The following is a 25,911-nucleotide window of genomic DNA, read 5'->3' on the forward strand; positions in this document are numbered from 1 at the left end:
GTCTGGAAAAAGATTATCCACTGATGTCTGGATTCTGTTTTCTGCTCAATTGTAGAATGCAAGAATATTTGGAATCTGTACTAGCAGAATGTGGTGGAGTAGAGTTGTGAACTATTAAATAGGAGCAATTATTCCAGATACTTGTAGAAAAAAGCTGGATCTACAGTGCCAAATAATGCAGATTGAACTGCATTATATAGTTCTATGCTGACCATATAATGCAGTTCAAATTATATGTAGTGTAGATCCAGCCTTACTTATTCTACATTGCCATATATTCCAACATTTCATTGATGAAAACCTGGATCTGTTTAGCCAGGCAACATTGGAGTGTGGTCCAGATGGCCAAACTTCTAAACAATGAAGAACACATAAGATAAGAAAGGCTGCAATCAGAGGCGGTTCAATCACCAGGCCAACTAGGCAGTTGCCTGTGGCGCCATCATGTTGGGGGCACCATCGAGGCAACTCCTGTCTCCTGTGGCCTGCCTCTGCCGCCGCACTTCCCTCCGCTTTGGGGGCTTTGCAGAACAGAGAAGCCGCCAAATGCCTTCCTGGCGAGGTCTTCCTGGCGAGGCCTTCCTGTTCTGCCCAGCGCTCCAGCGAGCACCGGGTGGCCCAGCGCTCACTGGAGTGCCGGGCCTGCCCAGATGCCCGTGCTGGGTCTGCCTGGGTGCCTGTGCCGGGCCTGCCGGGTGCCCGCACCGGGCCCACCTTTGGGGCCTTCAGAGATTGTGAGGTAAATGGGGTTTATATATCTGTAGAAGGTCCTGGGTGGGAGAAAGAACTCACCTTGATTAGCATTTAATGGCCCTATGGCTTCAAGGCCTGGCTTCTTGCTTGGGAGAATCTTTTTTTAGAAGGTGTTGGCTGTCCCTGATTGTTTACTGTCTGGCTTTCTTCTGTTTTCAGAGTGTTGTTCTTTATTTATTGTCCTGATTTTAGAGGTTTTTTTTAAAAAAAAAATACTGGGGGCTATCTGCGTTATCTACACTGCCCAATATCCCTGTTCAATGTTTGGTGCTAAATTCACAAATATAGTATTTCCTACATAACATTAACATGTATTGAACTGCTTTTTTTGTTGATTTGTTGTAAAACATGATGTTTTGGTGCTTAATTTGTAAAATCTTAATGTAATTTGATGTTTAATAGGCTTTTCCTTAATCCCTCCTTATTATCCAACATTTTCACTTATCCAACGCTTTCATTTTTCAGTGATTGGTTTGGGGGGGTATGTGTGCCAAAATTCTGTTCGCCTACACTTGAAAAATACCTAGGGCCGGCTCTGGCTGCAACAGTTTGATTTTGCCTGAATTCATTGGGAAGGGCAAGAGACTCTCCTCTCCCCTTTGCTGCATTAACTGAGCAAAGATGAACTTTGCAGTTTGAACTCAGTTTATACCTATAAAAAAGTCAAGGGCATAGAGGGAAAGAGGGAGAAGAAGAGACTATTGGGACATTTCAAATGCAGTTGAAAAAAATGGGATCACAGAGGAGTGCATGGGGCTGTTCCAGGAAAGTAGGAGGTTATGTATCACAGATAATGCTGAGTCTCTAAGGAAAGATCAAGAAGTCTCTAAAACTAACTTCTATATGTACATATGTACATGGTTGCTCAGTGATCCATTATGAAGTCTCCAAGTGATGCCTGTCTCTTTCCAGCTGAGAGAAGAAACAGGAAGTAAACTCAGTACATTTTAAACTGAGTTTAAAATATACATGTATTTGTTTGCATTGTTTTAATGTCCTTTTAATCTTTGCTTCTTGTTTTTTAATGTATATCTTTTAATGGTCATGTTTTATATATGTATTTTATGTTGTATCCCACCTCGACCCATGAGGAAAGGTGAGTAACTATTATTATTATTATTTTATTATGACACAGCAAACAAGATAGATATGCTGGATTTCATATCACAAAATCACAAGTCGAACACTTCCCAAGTGTCTAGGACTGTGTGATGTATTTTCGGATGATGCGTGCAGATCCCAGCAGGGTGGCCTTTTGCAGTTGGCAGATCGTAATTTTGTCAATGCCTATTGTTTCCAAATGCCGGCTGAGATCTTTTGGCACAGCACCCAGTGTGCCTATCACCACCGGGACCACCTGCACTGGTTTCTGCCAGAGTCTTTGAAGTTCAATCTTGAGGTCCTGAATAGTGGCTGAGTTTTTCCTGTTGTTTTTCGTCAATGTGACTGTCACCTGGGATGGCAACATCAATGATCCAAACCTTTTTCTTTTCCACAACCGTGATATCTGGTGTGTTGTGTCCCAGAACTTTGTTAGTCTGGATTCGGAAGTCCCACAGTATCTTTGCATGTTCATTTTCCAATACTTTTGCAGGTTTGTGATCCCACCAGTTCTTTGCTGCTGGAAGGTGGTACTTGAGGCATAAGTTCCAATGAATTATTTGGGCCACATAGTTGTGCCTCTGTTTGTAGTCTGTTTGTGCAATTTTCTTACAGCAGCTGAGGATATGATCAATGGTTTCGTCGGGGGTGCAGTGAATGATGAATGGTCATGAGTTTTCTTGTTTTTCTGTCCAAATTGTCCAGTTCCGCCTGTGTCCAGTTTATGATGCCAGCAGTATATCTTATGACAGGTATGGCCCAGGTGTTTATGGCTTTGATGGTGTTGCCTCCATTGAGCTTGCTTTTGAGAATTTTTCTGACCCTTTGTGGGTATTCTTTACTGACCACAGTCTTCACATGTTCATGCTTGGTGTTGTCCAGCTGTAATATGCCCAGATATTTATAGGCCTCTGGCTGGTGACACTTTATTGTTTGGCCATTAGGCATATTTATGCCCTCACTTTCAATGATTTTTCCCTTCTTCGTTGCCACTGACGAACATTTGTCCAAGCCAAACTCCATGCTGATATCAGTGCTAAAAATTCGGACAGTGTTAGTCAGAGACTGGATTTCAGTTTCCGTTTTCCCATACAGCTTCAGGTCATCCATGTTCATCAGATGTGAAATTTTGTGAGATTTCGTAGATGTTTGATAGCCGAGATTTGTTTTTTGTAAGATTGTTGACAGAGGGATCATGGCAATAATGAAAAGCAGAGGGGACAATGAGTCTCCCTGGAAAATTCCTCTCCTGATGTTGACAAGTCCATAGCTTTCATTTCCAGCAAACAGTTGTTGTTGTTGTTGTTGTTGTTATTATTATTATTATTATTATTATTATTATTATTATTATTATTATTAATGTGTGTTGAGAAAATAAATACAGAACAAAAACTCCAGTGGGCCCTGGGATTTGATTTCAGGACCCCCTGTAGATACCATAATCCATGGATGCTCAGGTCCCATTATATACAATGGTGTAATCATGTCCCTTTTATAAAATTGTCTGGTTTGGAATTTTAAAAAATGTTTTCAAGACGTAGAAGGTTGAATCCATGGGTACAGAATCCATTGATATACAGGGCCAACTTTACTTAATTTTTCCCTCCCCTACCAAACACACACTGGCTCAGGTTACTTTCTACAATGTTGATGCTACATTGCTTGTAATATAGGGGATTTGTTTGTGGGAGAGGCAGGGGTTGGAGTTAGGGCCAACTGAATGTGGAGCCTCCCTGGGCTAGATTCAAAATCTTTACAAACTAGAGGTTCTCTCTACTTTCAAAATACAACAAGGGAACAAAAACCATGTCCTTTTTAATCATCTGTTTATATTCTCCAGTGCCTTAAATCTTTTAAAAACCTACAGTGTCCAACACACATTTTGGTGCCTTGAATGTTAGTCCTGTTTTGGGTATAGTTGACCTGCTGTTTCCAAAAATGGCACCGGTTTTCCTCTAACCACTCTATTTTTTGAGATACAGAACATATGCCATATACGAGTCTTCATCTGCTTGCCCATAGAAAATCATGATAACTATATCTTGATAACTAGAGCTGTCTATCCAAGGTAATTTTCTGAATCAGTGCCTCAAATAAACCCAGGAACAGGCATAAAAACCAAGATACCAAGAAAATATTGCTGTTGGGCTGTTAATTAAATTCAAATACTGCCCAAGTGGCAAATGGTCTCTGTGTGTGTTTGTGTGTGTGTGTGTGTGTGTGTGTGTGTGTGTGTGTGTGTAAAACAATCACTAACATCACAAATAAAACTGCTGATTCATTCTTTTAAATGCATGGACTATATATTAGGATCATGGTGGTTAAAAGATGAAGGAAAATGTCACCAAATGCATTTCTCCCAGCTACTGCCAGATAGCTGCACTAACCTCTGGATGTTGCTATCAGAAAGCTAAATTACCAACAAGTCTCATCACATCAACAGAAGTCAGTTGATGGAAGCTAACTGGGTTAAGACAACAGAGAGTCTGGATCACATCTGCAGTCTAAACGTAAAAGGCTTTGTAGGTTATTCCTACCAATTCCCTAAGCCATTCATGTCTTCCCAGAACAATCATCCAGTTCAAAGAACCAGATTCTTGCATCCAAATTTGTCCACATTTTTCCTACTGACTCTTAATATATTGGTTCATTTAATAGTCTTATTTGTTGTGAAATATTTGTGGGGTTTTTTTCCCCCAAATTCCTAATATCAGGATTTTCATATAGTACATTTTAGGAATGCTTCCTTTTTCCCCCTCCTATCGGTTCATTCATTCATTCACCTATTTGTTCTTTTTTGAGAAAGACTCTCTGCATTCAGTCCATTACTCTCCTGCTTAATAGCATCATGCATAATAAAATTATATAAAATAAAATGGCACGTCAAAGAATTCGGAGGTAGAGTAGTAACCCCAGAGGCTGGATTTCAGATAATTATTTCTGCTGACACCGTACAGCTGTTGTCAAGTTCTCTTTCTCCCCCCTTGTTTCCCCCTCCTTCCTTAGGAGCAACTTCTATTCTTTTTTACAATTCCTCCCTCCCTCTGGTCACAGAAGGCTTTTGCGGGAACAGGAAGGCATGAGCTCTGATGTAACGCTAGTTGACAGGTGGGTTTCGGGAAATTCTCTAGGGCCCTGGCCTCTTTAGTGGTTTTCCCACTCTAAACTCAATTACACTGGAGTTTCACGCTCCAAAGCAAACTCTGGTCCTTTTTTATTATTTAAAAACATACACCCTCTACAAAGTAAATAAATCATGATGATGATATAGGTCTAGCATTTAATATTCATTGAAGTACATATGTTTGGAAATTGGAGGTAGAATTTAATCCATTTTCATATTTACACCAACATGGAGTTTTCTGAAGGAAAATGTTCTGGTTCAGAGTGAGAAAAGAAACAGGGGTGAAGAGGGGAAGGCCCAACTCAGTATAGAAGCAAAGATGATCCAGGTGGATTTTTGAAAGGTGATATTAATTTTATGAAGAGTTACTTCAGGTTAGGTGCACGTTAAACGTTTGACATATATCTTTCAGTACTCTGGTGTTCCAGTAAAAGACAAAATATTACATTCAACTTAATGCTCTTGCAAACCTTCATCTGGGATTTGAGTGCTATGAAGTATGAATCCTGAAAACATAAATATTTCTTTTTCTGCAAGCTGAGAGCATTGTCCTGTTATGTATGTGATATAACCTATACTTTTCCAGTAACCTGTACAGGTTGAGTATCCCATATCCAGAATTCTAGGAGCCACGGTGGTGTAATGGGTTAAACCCTTGTGCCAGCTGGACTGCTGACCTGAATGTTGCCAGTGCAAATCCACGAGATGGGGTGAGCTCCCGTCTGTCAGATCTAACTTGCAGGGACACGAGAGAAGTCTCCCAGCAGGATGGTAACACATCCAGGCATCCCCTGGGCAATATCTCTGTAGACGGCCAATTCTCTCACACCAGAAGCGACTTGCAGTATGTTCTCAAGTCACTTCTGACACGATTTTTTAAAAATCCAGAATTCTGAAATCCAAAATACTCCAAAATCCAAAATTGTTCACATGGGTGGCTGAGATGGTGACACCTTTGCTTTCTGATGGTTCAGTGTACACAAAGTTTGTTTCATATACAAATGTATTAAAAAGTGTATAAAAGTAGACATCTCATTATGTACATATATGCAAATATAAGTAATCCAAAACACTTCTGGTCCAAAACATTCCAGCAAAGCTGATACTTAACGTGTACTTGCATGGCATGGTTTGCAAACTTGCAGCTTTAGCTACCGGTACATTATAGGATGACTTCTTCCAGCCATCACCATCTGCATAACATGGTATGTAATCTTTGAAGTAATACTGCCTTCATAGCATTGCTAGAAATGTAAAATGTTTAAAAGCATTGCTTTTGGTTTGGAAAGATTAGCCATTTACAAGAAACGTTGCCCAACTGTATTTACTCAGTCTTCAAGGAGACTCTTTCCACGTTCCTCATGTACAGAAGAATAATTCTTGAAAGCTACAAACAATACAGTTGCTGTTGCCTGTTTTTGGTCAAAAATTATTTAGCCACTTGTGTTCCCTCTATTTTTATCAGTTTTATACTTATTTATGCAATACGTTTGACTCAAAATAAATAAAAAGCATTGCTAGAAATACAGCAGCTACAACCACTTTCACAAATAGCCTATGGTCTTGTCACCAGATTTATTTGCAGAATGACTGTATAATAAACAGATGAAGGACCATGGAAAGCAGGGGGAGAAAATGTGGCACCAATTCTAAGACTGTTTTTGTTTGTTTTAACATGAGCCTCTGTGGGCATGAACACTTCTTTGGATGAAGTATAAAGTGATAATAAGGCCTCCTGTATAAAGCATATTTACAGAGTTGTGAGGGTGGGGTAGAATATAATAGGATGTGCCCTTATAGCATTCCTTCCATGATCTGCAATGATGATTTTTCTAAAGATCTTCTAAAGATAATTTTTCTAAAGATCATTGTAGAGATATTCACTGTGTTGTTGAAGGCTTTCATGGCTGGAATCACTGAGTTTCTGTGAGTTTTCCGGGCTGTATGACCACGTTCCAGAAGCATTCTCTCCTGACATTTCACCCATCTCAAGTTTCCAACAGACCTCACAACCTCTGAGGATGCCTGCCATAGATGTAGGCGAACGTCAGGAGAGAACACTTCTCGAATATGGTCATACAGCCCAGAAAACTCACTGTAAACCATACATTATAGACTTTATAATATAAAGCAAAAGAAGGTCTGAGAGCCACTGTAGTATAGCTGTTAAGGAGAATTGTGAAAGACAACATTTTGACTACAAATGTGGTGTTAAAAGTAACCTTTCAAAGCTTTGTTTCTAGTTTCTAGTTTCTAGTTCTGGCTTCCATTTTCCTTTTTGTTTTTTAAACTTAGCTCCACTGTAGAGTTTGTTACATGACTTGCTCAGTTCTCTTCTTTCTCATTTCTGGTTTATTTTGAACATTATCCTACAGCTGAAACCCAAATGGTTTTATTTCTTGTTCGCTCAATTTCATGCATATGTGAGCATCTAGGAAGCATTTGGGGATTGTCTCTCATGTCAGGATTTTTCTGACTGCGGTTGAAGAACAAAAAGGTGCAGTTGGAAATAAAATGTGCAGTTCAAAACAAAGTGTCATTAGAAAAATAGTACAAAGATTTCAAGATAATTGGCAACTTTTAAAAATATTTAAAGAAAGTTTGGGAAGATTTATGATAAATGATTAGGAGTGGAGGAAAGTAAGTAAGTAAAACTTTATTTCTGTCCTGCCCTATCTCCCCATGGGGTCTCAGGGCAGCTCACAACATAAAAGACAAACATTCAATGCCGTAAATTTCAGTAATAAAATAAACAATTTAAATAGACAGTACAGAATATTTGACAAAAACAAATCACATAAAAACAATAATAACAAGTTACTCAATACTAATAAAAGCAAGATTAAAAGCCATGTCCAAATTCCATTTCTTATTTCATAAAGCTGGATCTTTAAACATTCACATTTCCATATACCTGAGTGCATAGGAAAGTTTTTATTTGCTTCCTAACCAAGGACAGTGATGGAGCCATTCTGATCTCCTTCGGAAGGGAGTTCCAGAGGTGGGGGGCAATTGCAGAGAAGGCCCTCTCTCTCATTCCCACCAGCTGGGTTTGAGATGGGGGGTGGGACCGAGAGGAGGGTCTTCCCTGATGAATGCAATGTCCGGGCAGGATCATTTTAGGAGATGCGGTTGGCCAGGTAATCTGGACCTGAACACTGGAAAGAAGAACACTGATAAGAATGATTAGGCAGATATTTGTTTTTGTGTGTACATATATCTGTGTGTATGTGTGCATGAGAAGAAGATATCAACTGGAAAATGTGATAGAACCACGTTTTTTTAAATTTGTTAACTTGGGGAGGGTCTGGAAGCAATCAAATTAATCTAGTTGTATATAAGAAGATAATACTGCAGAATGTAGGACTTATAGATAATTATAGAATATGTGCTCATTTTATGTCAGCATTAATTCAGATATCTCGGGCTCGGGATGTGGTGCAGGCTGGAGAGCAGCTGCAATGAATCACTCTGACCAGGAGGTCATGAGTTCGAGGCCCGCTCAGAGTCTATGTTTGTCTTGTCTTTGTTCTATGTTAAAAGGCATTGAATGTTTGCCTATATGTGTAATGTGATCCGCCCTGAGTCCCCTTCGGGGTGAGAAGGGTGGAATATAAATGCTGTAAATAAATAAATAAATAAATATCTAAGGCTAATAATAATATGAGTAGACAATAAAGATTATGAGAAGACTATGAAGATGTTGGAAAAACATTAGTACTGATGTACTGTATATTAGGCTTGTGCAATACAGGTAAACTGCGATCTGTTTTGGTGTCCCGGGTTTCGGTGGGGTCCCCGATCCGTTTTTCGGAAGCCTCCTGAATTCAGAAGAGCAAAAATCTGTTTTTGTTCAGGGGGGCTTAAATATTTATTTTCTATCCAGCCCATTATTGAGGGGGAGACTTCCCAGGCTCCCCTTCTCATCACCGTAGGCATTTAAGCTGTTTCTACTCTAGAGGAGAGGTGCTGCGGGCAGGCATGCGTGCTTTCTCTCCTGTGTCTGCACTCCACACACTCTTTCCAAGGCATTTAAAGAAGACTTCCCACTTCCAGGTAAGGTAGAGTGATGACCTGGAGCTACCCTCCCTGGGCTTCCTTTAGAAAACCCTCTTTTTTCTTAGCACGCTTCAATCTCCTTTCTGCTTTGGTTTTAATGCTTCCTCAGAGCTGTTTCTACAGGAGTAGTAGTTTTCAGGGAATTAGGGTTTTCTTTTCATTTGCTGGGATTATTAAAAAAAAAAGATTAAACTGTGATGCCAAATCAGGGAGAAGGAGCCAAGACTGGCTGCCAGGTGGACCCATTACAGAGGGGAATTTGTGATGGTTGGGCCCTTGCCGTTTCTGCACCCGAACAAACCGAAGAAGCTGGATTGGCTGAGGGAGAAGGCTAAAAAGGGATCTGTGCACATGTCTACTGTATATGATGTGTTTATATTGCTAGCATATGGAATGTTTACTGTTTACTCAATGCCCGGGCAGTGGAGATTGATAGATATGAAATGTCACTTTAAAATATATTGGCAACTGTGGTTGCCTTGATATTTTTGCTTTCAACTCCCACCAACTCTAGTTAGTATAGTAAACAGTGGGGGATTATGGAAGTGGCAGTCTAAAATATCTAAAAGGCCAGAGTTGCCCATCTACTGTATACTTCAAAGGAATTTCAGGATTACTGTGATCCTGGATAGGGAAGGAATATATGTTTGAGAAGTACAATATCTGATCATGCAAGTTTCATGAGGCAGGAAAATTACAAGCCTAACTGTTACTGAGCTAAAGCATACTTTTCATCCCTATGAAGAAGAAAAAAACACCACTAACATAGATTCAGTTTCTCTTCAATTTTTTTTAGTGTGGGTCATCTAATGGGCAATGATCTTCTTATTTAAAGTCTTTCATACTTTAATTGGTTGGGATAGTGGAATGGGAGTGTTGGTTCTTAATGCATAATAGGTTTTAATAAGTATGTAAGTATTTTAAATTGATGTTTTTAAGTACATCGTTATTTAATGCTTTAATATTTGTATTACAAATTGTTTTAGCTATCAGTATAAGTCATTTTGGGTCTTCTGTGAGATAAAATCCCGATATAAAATACGTAAATCATAACATGTTAATGCAACTGGAAATTTATTTCAAAAATAATCAGTCACAATTCTTTGAATGTTTTTATAGTGAGACATTGAACATACCTAGCATGTAAGCCCACCTCTGAGCTCAGTAGGCATAATGAGTGGAGGATCAGGTGGTTTAAACTTACATATATTATAAAAAACGTAGATACTTAGGAAATATTTGCAATTGTCATGACCATAAAATCAGGAGTATTTCTTATGCACCATGCCAACATTTTTGCAAAATGTTGCACTAGTCTTTCCAAATAAGTATATACAGCGGGGGATCAATAAAGCAAATTAAAAATAGGCCCTATTATGGGCAGGCTCACTTACTTAATTCAAATGTCAACTTTCTCCAACCAAATGTCTTCTAGATGTTTTGGACCAGTTAGTCTAATAGATCTGGAGGATTCTCAATTGAGGCTACTATACTGAGGAAGGCTGATCCAAAGTATTTATCCCAAACACCTGCTTCTTCATATGCTTCCTTTTACGGCTGTTTTCACATGGAGACACATATAACTTGCTCGTTCTGCTTGGAATGTTGAGTGTATTGAAACAGAGCGTTGCTCCATCAGAATTTTGTTCTTCCTCTGATGAAGGGGAAAGTTCTCCTTTGTCCCCAAGAGTTCTATTTCAGATCACTAAAAGATGAATGAACTTGATTTAAAAAAAGAGTTAACATAATGATGTAGTCTTTTATCTGACTGAATGTTTATGCATGGTGGTATGGCTGATGGCACCATGTTTAATAATGCAGCAGCTGGATTCCTAAGGGGACAGGGCTTGATTTGAAATCGGAATATGGTGCACTCTAAATTCTCTTCCCCGAGGAAGGCTGACTAACTGATAAGTGCCATGAGCTAGCGTGGGGACTGATTCTGTCAAATCAAGCTCAAATGGAAAGCACAATGTAGAATCTTCTCAAGCTTTCAGGAGGTAATGCGAGCAGACACTTGTGACATTAGACAGTACATCAGCTTCGGAATGCTGTAAAAGTTCACTGTCTTACTACAAGGTGGTCTTTAGATGACAGGATCAGGAAATCAGTGCAAATTTGTTAATGTAACAAGTTGGAAAAGCATGCTAAAAATGTCACTCTGTTGGGATATGTGATAAAACCTATAGGGATGTGACTGCCATTTGTATACCTTCGCGAAACCTTTGCAAGAGTGTTAGCTAAAGGACATACGCATACATGGCTTGGCTAAGAAATACACATTCTTTTGTTAAAGCAGACACTTTCAGCACAAAATTAAATCCTGATCAGGGAGGGCTAGCAACAGTAATGGAGTTGTGACAGAACTTGTCACAGACTATGGGTATCTTCAGGATCATCACATTTACATTTTTAATTTACTATGTTTTTATTGCCAGGAAAGTGCAGGAAGAGAATTACAATTTTTATTATTGTGTCTAATACTGTAATTAATGTGAAATGTGCAGATATAGGGTGCTTGGCACTTGGTTTGACAATAGTATGTGTGAAAGGGATCTAGGAGTATTAGTAGACCACAAGCCAAACATGAGTCAACAGTGTGATGCAGCAGCTAAAAAAGACAATGTGATTCTAGGTTCTAAGAACAGGAATATAGTGTTGAGATCAAGGGAAGCCACAGACCCCTTCTTTTGGTAAGACCTCACCTGGAATCCTGTGTCCAGTTCTGGGCATCACAATTCAAGGAGGACATTGCTAAGGTTGATGGTCTAGATCAGGAGTCCTCAAACTTTTTAAGCCAAGGGCTGGTTCACGGTCCCTCAGACTATTGGGAGGTCAGACAGCGGACTATAGTTTGAAAGAAAAAAAAACCCTACAAATGAATGTCTGTGCATATTGCACATATCTTATTTGTAGTGCAAAAAAAAAACCTATGAAAGAACAAAACAATAATTAAAACGAAGAACCATTTAAACTAACATAAGCTTCCCAGAAGTCTGGGCCTGCTTTCAGCTGTTGAGAGAGTCAAGTTAACTAGGATTGTTGTTTCAGACTTAGGATTTTTTTATTGTGTCAGAAGCGGATTGAGAAAATACTGCAAATCGCTTCTGGTGTGAGAGAATTGGCTGTCTACAGAGACGTTGCCCAGGAGATGTCCGGATGTGTTGCTTGGAGGCTTTTCTTATGTCCCCGCAAGCTAGAGCTGACAAACCAAAGCTCACCCCATCTTGCGGATTCGAACTGGGATGACCCTAAGTCTAAAGTTTAGGGGAGCGGCCAGGTAAATGACTTTGGAGGGTCGCATTCATCCCATGGGCCTTAGTTTGGGGACCCCTGGTCCAGATGAAGGTCCTACAGAACATTAAATGGATACAGTATTTCTCATTTTATCAAAACAGCAAAATACTGGAAGGTACCAGTCAAACACTTCAGTGCACCTGACTTAAAGCAATTCTTAGTAAAATTAGTATCTCCTTAAAAACACACACATGGATCATCTTCATTCATATATAAAAGAACCAGACTTTGCCTCCATTGCTGGATCGTTAGCATTGAACCTAACAAAATTGTTACAAGTAAAACAGTGAAGAGCCTGCTGAAATAATGCTGGACTTCCCTGGATCCAGAGGTATGAGAACAACGTACCCACTGCTAACATGCCATTTTTGAGCAAGATATTTGCGCATGTAATGGCCAGTGACTCCATAGGGTATGAGATATTGATTATCTGTACCTATTCCTGACAGAAGACTATCCAGCCTAATTTAAAAACCTTCTAAGAGATTCCACCAGTGTCTTTTCAATTGTTCCGCCATGTGTTAGTCTCTGGGCCATGCTATAATAGTGAACTGGTTCTGAGAGGATGACTATGGGTATTCCTGTGAGGTCATAAGGCATTTTGGTGTTAAATCCCATCCGTGTGTTGGTGACTCTCAGCTTGGAATTAATCTGAAAGCCACTTAATTGCAATAATTTACCTTGCTTTGACTGAGCCATTTCAGATTGTACTATCTGCTATATAAGACAATGGTTACTACTACTATATATGAACATTCATGCTATGGGCACACTAAAGCTTTGTGCAAGGGTACCATTCTCTTTTCACATCCTTTTTCTGGGGTGCAATTTCTTATCATTGACTTTTCAGTGCACTACACTTTTGTCTGCTGATATAACTCAATGTCCGGTGAATGAAAAAAGTGGTTGTTGTCACATTGATTACAGTTATCTGTATCCACAGATTCAGTCACCACCGCTTGAAGTTATTTGGAGACAAAAAACAAAAATGCAAACTTTGATTTTGCCATTTTATATAAGGGACACCACTATACTATTTCACTGTATATAACAGAACTTTAGCTGACATGAACATGAGTTTTCATAGGCCTTGGTATCCATGGGAAGTCCTAGAACCAAACCCCAGTGGATACCAAAAGCCCACTGTATAAGCATTAAATATATACTATCTACTTGTACAAAGAAGAAAAGCATTAATGTAAATGTGGTTGCAGGTATAGGCATATTAAGTGTTCCTTTGGACATTCATTCTTAGTGTAAAGCACAATCAGATGTTTATGTACAGAAAGGCCAATGCTAATACTCTCCTTCCACACAAAAAAAACTAGTGTAAACTTGACATTTAACTTAGGTGAGTCAGATTCACAGTTCTCATAAAAAATAAGGTACTGCACTACTGAAGAGCTGCCATAGGTGAGACAAATGTCCTGTTACCTTTTCTCAGAGCTTTCATTTCACGTAAAGATGTGTGGAAACTCACAATTTACAGCAGGACCTCAATATCACAGTCATTCTATTTGCTATATTTTACATGTCACCTTTTCCAGCCAAACTGATGGTGATGTGATTAGACTTCAAAGGCATCTCCAATTATAAGATGTAACATTGGAAAAACAAAAGGGTGGGTGGAAGGGGTTAAACCTTAAAGTAAGCCAACAAAATGCAATGTCAAACAAGGGAAAGGAACTTTGTATCACTGGAACAATTTGGGGATTGTTCAGACAAATGGTGGTGTAGCAGAAACATTGGGGAAAGGACGGTGAGCTAGTTATAAGCAGTAGCTACACACCTGTGAGTAATAAAACCTGTGGAAGTAATTGTTTTTGGACTACACACTCCCAGAACCCTCCGGCTAGTGGCCATACTGGCTGGGATATTCCAGGCACTGTAGTTGCAAAAAGGAACTTTTCCATGTGCTTTGATTATAATTTTAAAAACAAACAGAATAGAGCTGTCAGTAAGGAGTCAGAATGATCTAACCCTTTTCTGTTGCCTAGTCAATGATTTGTGGAAATATAAACATTTTAGTTGAAATATTGAATTTTAGCTAGAGTGTGGAAAAAAGTTCTCTGGAACAGAATAGCCTCTAAGTGATTTATTTCTTTTATTCAAGCAAAACATACACACACAGTGTAGTATTGAAAAAAGCACTCTTCCACACTAATTGTAAATGCATGTGATTTGCAAGTATAAAAAGCTGGCACTTCCCTGCAGCTGCGCTGAGCAGCTTGCCCCTTTGGCAAAGATGCCACTCATGGAAAGCTCACAGGCTTGCTTGCAATTTGCCCCCTAGGTTTGCTCCCCACTGAGGGGATGGGGGGCCGAGGGGGGAGAGGAAAAACATGACCATTACGCTTGCAAATGAGCCTTGAAAAGGAAAATAAAATAAAACAAACCTGCAAAACCATTGCACTGGAAACTTCATATTATTTTGCGAGCCTGCTTAGCTGAAGGGCCTGAATGAACTGCACTGAGAAATAGTCCAGGCCATTAAATGGCACCATTTAAACACACTCACACAGAGCAACAATGGACTAATAACTTCCAATTCCAGAGATCGTGAATCACTCTATGAAAGGGAATAAAATGCTTGACGACAAAAATTCGGGGGGGAAAATCTGCTCTTATAAATTGCATTCTCCTGTGGACCTTGAGATACTCATTTCCTACATCACTGGTAATTGCAGGATTTCAGCAAGGTTAGAATTTGTGTGTTTTAGAATTTTAAAAATCATAAATGTTCAGCTTTATATAGATAACTGTATGAATAAGTATGGAAGGTCAGCATTCTGAGTTGAGTTTTTGCAGATATTTAGCAGGTATTGTGTGCATCCAAAAGTGTTATGTATAGAGGGGCCTTCAGTAGCTGCTGGAGATTGATTCAAGGATTGTTGCTGCAGCTGCTGTGAGGCTCTTCCTGAGCAGGAATGGCGCTGCAGTTGTTGCTTGCCATATCCCTGAAAATAGAAGGATTGAGCAAGAAGCTGCTCACCACCTTGTGATTGGCAGTGTTTGCAATGCCCTTGTGTGGTTGTTGGTAAATGGCTAAACAGGAGCACCACTGCTTCTCAGGATGCCCCTGCACAAGCTGCTTACTATCTACAATCAGCACTGGTGCTTTTGCGGTTTGGTTCACCAATTGCAGTGTGTTGAGCAGCTTCTACAGGGATATGCTGAACAGTGGCAGTGGTGTTCTGTGGTATTATGATGAGCTGAATCCATAGCTTGTTGCTGTCCTATTCTGTAAATCAGAGAAAGGGTTTTCCTAAAGTATCCAGCAAACAAAGTCAGCAATCTGGTTTTTCTCTCCCTGAAAGTGTAAGTGAAGTCAAGCAGTGTTAATGAAGTGTTAATGAAGTCAAGCAGACCATGGCCCACACGAGGATGATAAGCAAGAAGTCAATCAGAATGATCCAAAAGAATAAATTATGACAAAGCCAACACCAGGTCAAACGAAGTACACGAGTCAGAGATACAGAGCAGAGTGTTGCCTTCATGCAGTCAGTTGCCTTCATGCAGCAACAAAGGATTGGGGTTACAACTGCTAGATTTATAGACCAGCCTTATCTCACAGCTGTTCTTTGATTGCCAAGTGTTTGTTATCAAGGTGTCAGGACCTTCTGAGACCTTCCTTTTCTTGACTGTGTTCCAGTAAGGTTGGTAACTCTGTGCTTTCCTCATGAGGCTGCTAGGAGCTGCTAGTAGCTGCTAGTCTCAGATTCAGACATTGATATTTCCGGCTCCAAGTTTGGTGGCTGCTGGGAGTTGCACCTCTTAGACTCAGCAGCTGGCACTTCCACCTGCTCTTCCTCTTCATTGTCTGAGTTCAGAGAGCAGAGGATAACAATGACCCTGCGAATATGGCATGCCCTGCATGTATGTGTTTGGGCGAGGATAGAATTGTATCATATTCCTGAATAAATGTTAATTTGTCTATTTCAATTGAGTCAGTTTTCCATATTCATTGGGTTATGGGCACAGGACCCCACAAAAGTGAAAAAAATGACAAATATAAAAAGGCTATTTTTTACCTGAGAAAACACTTATTTAAGGAGATTGAGGTCCTGCAGCCTGACTCCATGGTCAACCACCATTGTAAATTGATGATAGAATCTCACTAGAGGAACCGGAGAAATCAATGAATACTCAAATGTACAAAAGTCAAACTGGCAAATGTGGAGAACTGTATATATCCTAATGGATTTTCTTGGACCAGCACAGAAAACATCAGCCTTTACCTGAATATGGGTGTAAGTGGTTACAAATAATTGTTGGCATCCTGATCAGTATTTATCAAATCTTTATTATCATAACAGTATATATAAACATACTTAGAGAGAATTTTTTTAAAAATTAACATAATAATACAGTAATAAGGTGAAGAAAAATGTAAAATATAACTAACTACAACAATAAGGTTTTTTTTTTCTAAAATCCATAAAATCTAACATACTAATAGTACAGGGATAGACAAATGACTTTCAATTTCCTAACTGGTTGTTATAATTATTGTGGATATCAACTTTCTTTTAGTAACTATCTTAATTAACTTCTACGATAACAGAAAATCCTACTATTCTTCAAAACCTAATACTGTCAACATTTCCTTTCCATTTCCAAAACATTTCATGTCTATTTCCATGCAATTGAAAATGACAGGGATTGATATTTATCCAGGACAAAACTAAGCAACTTTCCCAGAATAGCAAGTCTATTGCTCAGATCAGTGGATGCCTATTCACAGAAATTTCACTGTGAGGAGTGTGAAGAGACTTTGTGATGACATCCAGGCTAACCACAGAAAACATGCAATACTTCACAGTAGCAGTTCTCTGCCTTTGGATCTTCAGATGCTTTCGTTTTGAACCCCAGACTCCCTAATCACCAGTATTGGCTGTAGATTGTGGCATAAGTTCAAAGTATCTGGAGGACCTGAAGTTAAGAACCACTGCTTTATAGGATTTGTTGTGAATGGTTTGGGGAAAAAATTATTTTTTGTTATCTTGATGGATGCCTTGTCTTGCACACAGTGAGAGATTTGAACCTGAGCACAGCCTGTAATTATACATGTAGCATCCACCCGTAGTTCAGTACAACAGGAGATCCCCAAACAAATGCTTGCTTCAAGATATACATTAGTCTAGGATTAAATAATTAACTGAAGGCTGCAAACCTATACATTCACTTGACTGAGATAATGCTCAACCAAACATGAGAAGACTTACATCTGAGTAGACATATCCAGGATTGCACTGACAAAACATTTCCATCTGTCATCTCTGTTGACATAAGGAGCAACACATATTGAGATATCGTGCCTGTCAGATTGTTTGGCCCATTTATATTGTGATTAGAAACAAAACGAAGAAGATTGCCTAGCGTATATCTGTAAGCGATGCCCTCTTCTTGGAAATTGTTTAGGTTTGATTGCATTGCATTACAGGATGCGCCATTACTAGTCTAACCTCTCCAAGGTTTTCAGCTGCTGTTTTATTTAGCTAGACTGACTACACTGCCTACAGCAACTCTGGCCAATGATTCCCCCAGTGGCATGCATGAGCTGCCCTGTTCGACTGCAAAAATACATTATGGCTGAATTTACCCTGAGAGTTTGGAAAGATCTAAGGTCTTTGGAGACTGAAAATGTGTTTTTTCTTTGTTTTAGCTGACAGGATGAGCCTCTGGCATTTTAAAGTGCAAGTCATTAGCGTCCACAAGGGTGATGTTAATATGTCTGTGTTTCAATCTCAGGACATTTTCCAGTTGCTTCTGCCACAGCAATCTCTGCCATCTCAGTGCTTTTCAAGCCCCCTGTGAATTAAAGGAAGCTTTGCCGTGCCAGCAGGAATCACAGTAGACTTCCGCTTAGGCCAGTTGCCATCTGATTCAGCCTTTGCAGTGGTTGACACACCACTGACTGAGAAAGGATTGCCATTCACGTCTAGAGTAAGAAGGGACGGGGAAGAGAGGACAGGTATTGTGTTTAATAATGCATAATAATGTAATCGATAAAAAGGGAATGTTATGGATGGGTTAGGAGGAAATGTCATGTTGTGTTGAGGAAACACAACTCCAAAGGAGAAACACCTCGTCCCAGTTTGCCACTCCATTCTCAGTTAGCAAATCTGAGGGGGCATTTTGGAGGTTATTGTTTCAATCCAGTTTTTAGTCTGCCCACTAGAGTAATCCAGTGAATGAAAGGGGATTCCATAAGTATTGACTTATCAATCATGCAGCAATTGATCCCATGAGTCTGTTCTAGTTGTGATCATGCAGTACAGTGCAGGAGGAAACGTGAGGATGAGGAGAGATAAATCTGTTGGCAATTAATTAGATCCTCACTCCCATTGGGATTGTCAGGTACCACTCAAAGTTTCTCAACCAGAAGCCAGCAGTAGCACTCACTGGGAAGAAAAAGTATTTGCTGGCTCAGGAGTCACTCAATATAATTCTATAGCAGTGGTTCTCAACCTGGGGTCCCCAGATATTTATGGCCTACAACTCCCAGAAATCCCAGCCAGTTTGCCAGCTGTTAGGATTTCTGGGAGTTGAAGGCCAAAAACATCTGGCAATCCCAGGTTGAGAACCACTGTTCTATAGTATCAGTGCTTTTTGACTTTTCCTTCTTTGAATAACTGTGATCAATGTATTTTCAATGGCAACATTAGAGTTTACGCTGTATAAAATCACTTTGTATAACATCTCCAAGTATTGTCTGGTGGTGTTAGATCTTGACTCTGAAATCTCTGGGCCTGGGATGCTCTTGACCTGACAAGTCTGCTGATGTTGTGTCTTCAATTTGTTTCCAATGTATAGTTACCATAAAGCAAATTTACCATGGGGTTTTGGGAACCCATGGTGACGCAGCGGATTAAACTGCTGAGCTGCTGGACTTGCTGACTGAAAGGTTGGCGATTCGAATCCTGGGAGCGGGGTGAGTCCCTGCTGTTAGCCCCAGTTTCTGCCAACCTAGCAGTTTGAAAACATGAATGTGAGTAGATCAATAGGTAGCAGTGCTCCATACAGTCATGCTGGCCACATGACCTTGGAGGTGTTTACGGACAACACCAGCTCTTCAGCTTAGAAATGGAGATGAACACCAATCCTCAGAGTCAGATATGACTAGACTTAGTGCCAGTGGAAAACATTTACCTTTACATTTACCATGTGGTTTTATTGGCAAGATTTTTTTTCTGAGGGGATAGGCTTTTGCTTTCCTCTGAGGCTGAGAAAGTATGACTTGGCCAAGATCACCCAATGGGTTTCCATGGCAGAAATTCGAATACTACTGAGGAGTTGTAGTCCAATGCTCAAAGCACTACACTTCATTGGTCATTTTGACAAGTCTACTCCTGCTCCAAGTGGAACAGAATTTTACCCTCTGAAATTGCACGTACCCCCATCCTTCATTTCCCTCTCCTAAATTAATAGGAAAATGTATGTTCTCAACTATGTCGGGGGGTTTGTTTTACTTTTAACATGGTAATGGATGATGTTCTTTGCAGGCTAATTAACCTGATTGCATGCCAAAATCTCAGTGTACCATAAGTTAATTAGCTCTTCTCCCCTTGGAAGTGTAGATGTTAATAGTTCTCTGAATCCATTTCCAGTTGGTAATAGATAAAGAAGAGAGAGAAAAGAATTATTCTAAAATCTGTACACTGAGGTTTTTAAAAATATCATTTCACAAAGCATCTGCACCTAAGATTTGTATACAATTGCCCTAAAAGTTTGGTTTTCTACCTTCCACTTAAAAGGGAAAAAAGTGAGGCAAGATGTGATAAATGATCAAAGCATCAAAGTGAGAGACAAGGAGGGGATGATAGTGTTGACAGTCCAGCTTTAGGGACTATCTAGTGGCAACCCTAAATGTAACAAGGGAGAGAGTGAAAAGGGGAAACGAAATAAGGCAAGAATGTCGGAAAGGTAAGTGGGGAGAATTGAGGGCTTGGCCTTCCAGCCCTCATGTAATGTCTGAGCATAGATGTTCAGCATGTTTTGGTCAATTGCTACTTGCTTTAACTGGGAGGGATGTCATGAAGATTCCCCTTTCCCTTCTCGGGCACTCCGGCTGGCTATTCCCTATAGTTTCCAGCTCAGCCTCAGACTACATTCCCATGACCAAGTGTAATGTAACCTAGTCTAATCAGAAGAGGTAAGCAAGGAAGGGAGGATGAGGGGGTGTACAGGCCTTAAACCAAGCAAAAGGATTTATTTTCTTTCTTTCTTAAGGGAGAGAGACTGATAGAGGGAAAGAATATTTATGCTTTTGCCATTCTTGGCAGATATGCCTGACCTTTAATTTTGTCATCCGGAACAGAAATGATTCCCAGCGTCTGAAGTCCTGGTACGGTGCCAGGTAAATTATTCAGAAAGCAGAGCTCGGGGTTGTATCGCCAGTGGTTTCATCCTGTGCATCCAAGCCATACAATACATGAAGAGTCAAGAGGACGGAACAACTAGAATAAATCAAATGGATGGTGACATCTATCCCAAAGGACGGTGGAGACGATGTGTTCACCAGACTCCAATGGTGCTTTTATTAAATCATTCTGGAAACCTTCACTTGCCTTTGCACATAAACATTTTTTAAAATGTTTTGCTAAAGTTAGCAACAGCATGTCATAGGGATATCACCCAATAATTTGCATTCATATATAGATTTGACAATGTCTGACCTAAGCTTTGTTAAGATTGATAATGGCTAGCCCACAGAGACAGTCTAAGACATTTTGCTGCCTGAGGTAGAACAGCAAATAGTGTCTCTATCTCCCGCAAAGTTATGATATGTAATACAGGAGGCTGACCAGGTTATTTTGGTGCCTGAGGCAGAAAATTCTACAAGCCTTTCTTTCCTTCCTTGGCAATAAAAACAACAACAATCAATTCTGTGGCAGCTAGTGGCGGGGCTGGTCTGCCATAAAATTATATTGTAAATCTGTTACATGTCGTGATGTTATAGCAATAAAGCAATACGGAAATAAAAAAGGAGAAACCCTTATGCATAAATAGATATGTGTTTAGATAATCTCCTTACTCCAAATTTAAATCTGTTATAACATTAGTGAATCCTTGAATATGGAGATAACTTCCATGTTTTAAACTGTGAGCAACAATATTTTCCCAGCCACCTGTGTCAATATTAAATAATTCTTGAGATAAAAACTGATCCCAGTGGTATCTCAGAACAAGAAAAATCCCCATTTACTGATTAGGAGTAATTGCATTTTATTCTGAAAAGTGGCATATGCTTATACATTTGAACACAAACCCTGTTAGTCCTGTGTCTCGCATTAATTTTATTAAACAGACCTGAAGTGGTAGTCCAACTGAATACTTTTCAAAGGGTGTAATCAACATCTCTGCAAAACTCACATTAATTTTGATGGTGCTCCATTCTACCCAAGTACTTGTGGTATCATTACATACTAACACTATGAATAACATATGTAGATTTATTAAGGTGTGGGAGGATTATATTATTTCCAGTTCACTTCCAGAATTTTATTGCTTTCCTGACTAACCTGTTATTTTCTTTGAGCCCGTCAACCTTTCACATATTGTAGAATGATTACTTCATTCCCACAAACAACTCTGAAAGCTGGGTTACTGTGAGTTTTCCAGGCTGTCTGGCCATGTTCCAGAAGCATTCTCTTTTGACGTTTTGCACACATCTATGGCAGGCATCCTCAGAGGTTGTGAGGTCCGTTGGAAACTAGACAAGTGGGGTTTATATATCTGTGGAATAATGTCCAGGGTGGGAGAAAGAACTCTTGTCTGCTTGAGGCAAGTGCAAATGTTGCAATTGGTCACCTTGATTAGCATTGACTAGCCATGCAGCTTCAAAGCCTGGTTGCTTCTTGCCTGGGGGAATCCTTCATTGGGAGGTGTTAGCTGGCCCTAATTGTTTCCTGTCTGAAATTCTGCTGTTTTCTGAGTGGTATTCTTTATTTACTGCCCTGATTTTAGAGTTTTTTAAATACTGATAGCCAGAGTTTGTTCATTTGCATGGTTTCCTCCTTTCTGATGAAATTGTCCACATGCTTGTGGATTTCAATGACTTCTCTGTGTAGTCTGATATGGTGGTTGTTAGAGTGGTCCAGCATTTCTGTGTTCTCAAATAATATGATGTATCCAGATTGGTTCATTAAGTGCTGAAAGCTTCTACTGCATTTCTGTCTTATGTTTTTGTGAAATGGCATGTCTTGCAATCAGTCAACTGATTTCACACACTGTAGCTACATATTATGGTTATGTTATTGTTATGTGCCTTCAAGATAACTCCAACTTATGGCTACTGTATCATAGAGTTCAAAGAAATTTATAGTATTTACACCTTAATCACCAACCAAAATAGCTGTCAGAACGGTCTACAAATTGGTAATTTGACAGTCTCCATCCTTCAGGCTTAAAATCTAAATACTGTAAATCAGAACACACAAGGAAAAGGGGATGGCAGTGGCAGAGGAGATTAAACCAAACAGATGCTCTCTCATCTTTTCTCCTTGTGTGGCCTGGGCAGTGGCAACTGGGATGCAGGATGTCATGCTGAGGATGTCATATTGAGGAGGGAGACTAAGACATGAAGCAGTCAGTGGATTCAAAGAGGAAAAGAGATTCCACCTAAACATTATGAAAAATTCCTGGCAGTAAGAGCTATTCAATATTGCAGTATGTTGCCCTTGGAGTATGGTGGAGTCTTCTTCTCCATATATTTTTGCGTGTCTCCTAAAATGTCTAAATATTAGGAGTGGTTGCATTTGTTTACTATGAAGAAAACACAGCACAGATGCCCTGTTAAATGTCGCTTAAACCCAAGTATGACAGCAGAACGTTGCAGCTTTGGTGACAGACCAAGGTGGGGAAACTTTGACATTCTAAATGTTTTTGATTTAAATGCCCAGTAGCAGCACCAAGCATTATCAAAGGTGAGAGGAACTGTGAAAGGCAAAAGGTTCATTAACCCTGAGATCAACAAAACTCTTTGTGTGAGAAAAGGAATTCTATTTCTCGAATTTCAAGTGTTGAAGGCACTTCACATGCATTGCCTAGTTGCATTTTTATTGATACAGCCATTCAATTAACAATCTTTTGCCATATAGGTCTTACCGTATCTCAATATACATTGTTCCAAAAGTCACTTTAGCTTAATTGACGCTTTATTGGATGTGTATCACCTGTTTCCCATGTCCTCCTCCCCCCACTTCCCACTTCTCTCCTGGAACAGCGAATTCAAATAATCTGTGGATGCTCAAGTCCTATTATGTAAAATGGTGCTCTTCATATACAATGGTAAACAAATCAAATGAGTGCTGGGAGAAATGATGAGCGGCTACAGTAGGGTATGCCTATGCACCAGTAAAATCACATGACAATATCATGATACCTATTTTGGATTACTCCCCCCCCCCCCGGGATATTTTTGGGCTGTGGTTGGTTGAATCTGATCTCTGGGTGTAAAATCTTTGGATACAGAGGTCAACTGTACTCCATATTATTCATTTCATTATTCATATGACATTGTATTTGTCTTGTTGTGTGCCGTCAAGTTGTTTCCAACTTATGGAAACCTATCATAAGGATTTCTTGGCAAGATTTGTTTAGATGGAGTTTGAACACTCTTAATAAACTTTTACTTACTGGATTTCCTGGACAGGGTGTGGTTTGTGGTGAAAAGATGTTTCAGGGCTCTAGTGCAACAGAAGCAATGCCTCGCACTTCTGATGGACAAGGCTTCCTTCTGTCTCCCTACCCTCACTGTTGCCACTTCCACTCCCAATGGCACAAGTAGGATAGAGAAAGAAAGAGAGAAGTAGCACAGGTTTCCAAGCTGATCCAAGCCAGGGAACCAGAACCAGATTACGAAGAAAGACCACAAGAGGAAACCTCAGAGCCGGCCGCCCCTGCAGCCCAAATAGCTGCCAATGAACCACACCGCTCCAACTCTCTCAGCTCCCAATTCTCTTCCTTCAAAACAAATCCAGGGGTACCAAGACCATATAATGTAATGTGGACTCATATAATGCAGACTGAACTGTGTTGAACTGGATTAGTCAGTCAGTCACCTTTATTTCGGTCAACAAACCATTGTCTAGAGTCAAGTGAGAGTACATTTGAGTAATTTATGAAATTGCATTTGGCTTCTGGTTAATAACAAGTATCTCCATTCATTGAACTGGATTATATAAGTCTACTATGTTCAATGCAATTAGGAATTTATCCCACAAGAGGGGGGAAAGTGGTGGGAACTGTTTTACCCTGTTCCCTCCAATCTTTCCCCATCTTCTGGGATGGCCAGCCATCCCAGATCCTATTGGTTATTGATTATCGGTTGTTGCTGAGTTTATGCTTTTATGACTTGTACAGTAGAGTCTCATTTATCCAACATAAACGGGCCGGCAGAATGTTGGATAAGCGAATATGTTGGATAATAAGGAGAGATTAAGGAAAAGCCTGTTAAACATCAAATTAGGTTATGATTTTACAAATTAAGCACCAAAACATCAGGTTATACAACAAATTTGACAGAAAAAGTAGTTCAATATGCAGTAATGCTATGTAGTAATTACTGTATTTACGAATTTAGCACCAAAATATCACGATGTATTGAAAACATTGACTACAAAAATGCGTTGGATAATCCAGAATGTTGGATAAGTGAGACTCTACTGTATATGTTTTTATGTATTAATTCATTGTAATTGAATGTATCTTATGTTGTTGTATTTTATTGTTGCATTATTGGGCTTGGTCCTCATGTAAGCCGCCCCAAGTCCCTTCGGGGAGATGGGGCTGTCAGGGTATTGTGAATTGTTGAAATCAATCTAGGCTGTTAGAAATGCCTTCTGTGTGAGTTTCGGCAAGGCATTTCAGTAACTATGGAGTTAATAAGAACCTGCTTTGATTGATGTATCACAGGACCAATGGGGTCGAGTTTGTTTGACCGGGACTTCCTTCTTGGTCTGTGGAATGCAGGGGAGTGTCGTCTGGTAGTGTGTGTTCGGCTTGAGCATTCTCTGGAGATGGACTATGAATGCTATGCTCTGTAGCCGAGAAGACACAGCCATGTGTCTGGGATTTATTGTGAATAACTGTAACTGTAAATAGTTATGTAAATAAAGTTAAACAACAGTTGGATTTTTAACTAACCGTTCGCCTGCTGGAGTGTTTGTTGACCAGTGCTGATTCTCCACATGGGAAGACAGCCTGGAGAAGGAGGTGAGACCGGGATGATGTTTTTGGAACCCACTCTGCACGGCAACCAGGGTCTCACCCCAGCATCATCATCGCTGACAGGGGCGTGATATAAAAATAAAGTTGTTATTATAATAATTATTCTTACTGCACTGATGCCCGTCTTTCCCCTGCTTGTCTCCATTTCGAGTCAGATAATGCCTGACCCCTGAAGAAGCGTTTTGGGCGCTGTGGAAATGGAGCCGCATAGTGTCTCACTGGAAGTGCTCTTAAGTCATGTGATGGCCTCTGTGGGATTCCTGTGGTGCCCCGTTTCTGAAGCGTATTGAAACGGAGCCCTAAACTCGAAGGCCAAAGTCCGTCATCTGCATTCTGGAACTGCA

At 39.9% G+C, this 25,911-nt stretch overlaps 1 long non-coding RNA gene across 1 annotated transcript; it reads left to right on the forward strand.

Moving 5' to 3' along the window:
• Positions 1–17,775: 17,775 nt before the first annotated feature.
• Positions 17,776–25,482, forward strand: LOC134296420 (uncharacterized). The gene is made up of 2 exons (XR_010003155.1): positions 17,776–18,308; positions 20,655–25,482. It is a non-coding gene; the product is annotated as an uncharacterized LOC134296420 (long non-coding RNA).
• Positions 25,483–25,911: the final 429 nt, after the last annotated feature.

The sequence above is a fragment of the Anolis carolinensis genome, chromosome 1, assembly GCF_035594765.1.
Source record: "Anolis carolinensis isolate JA03-04 chromosome 1, rAnoCar3.1.pri, whole genome shotgun sequence".
In the NCBI taxonomy this organism is placed as follows: Eukaryota; Metazoa; Chordata; class Lepidosauria; order Squamata; family Dactyloidae; genus Anolis; species Anolis carolinensis.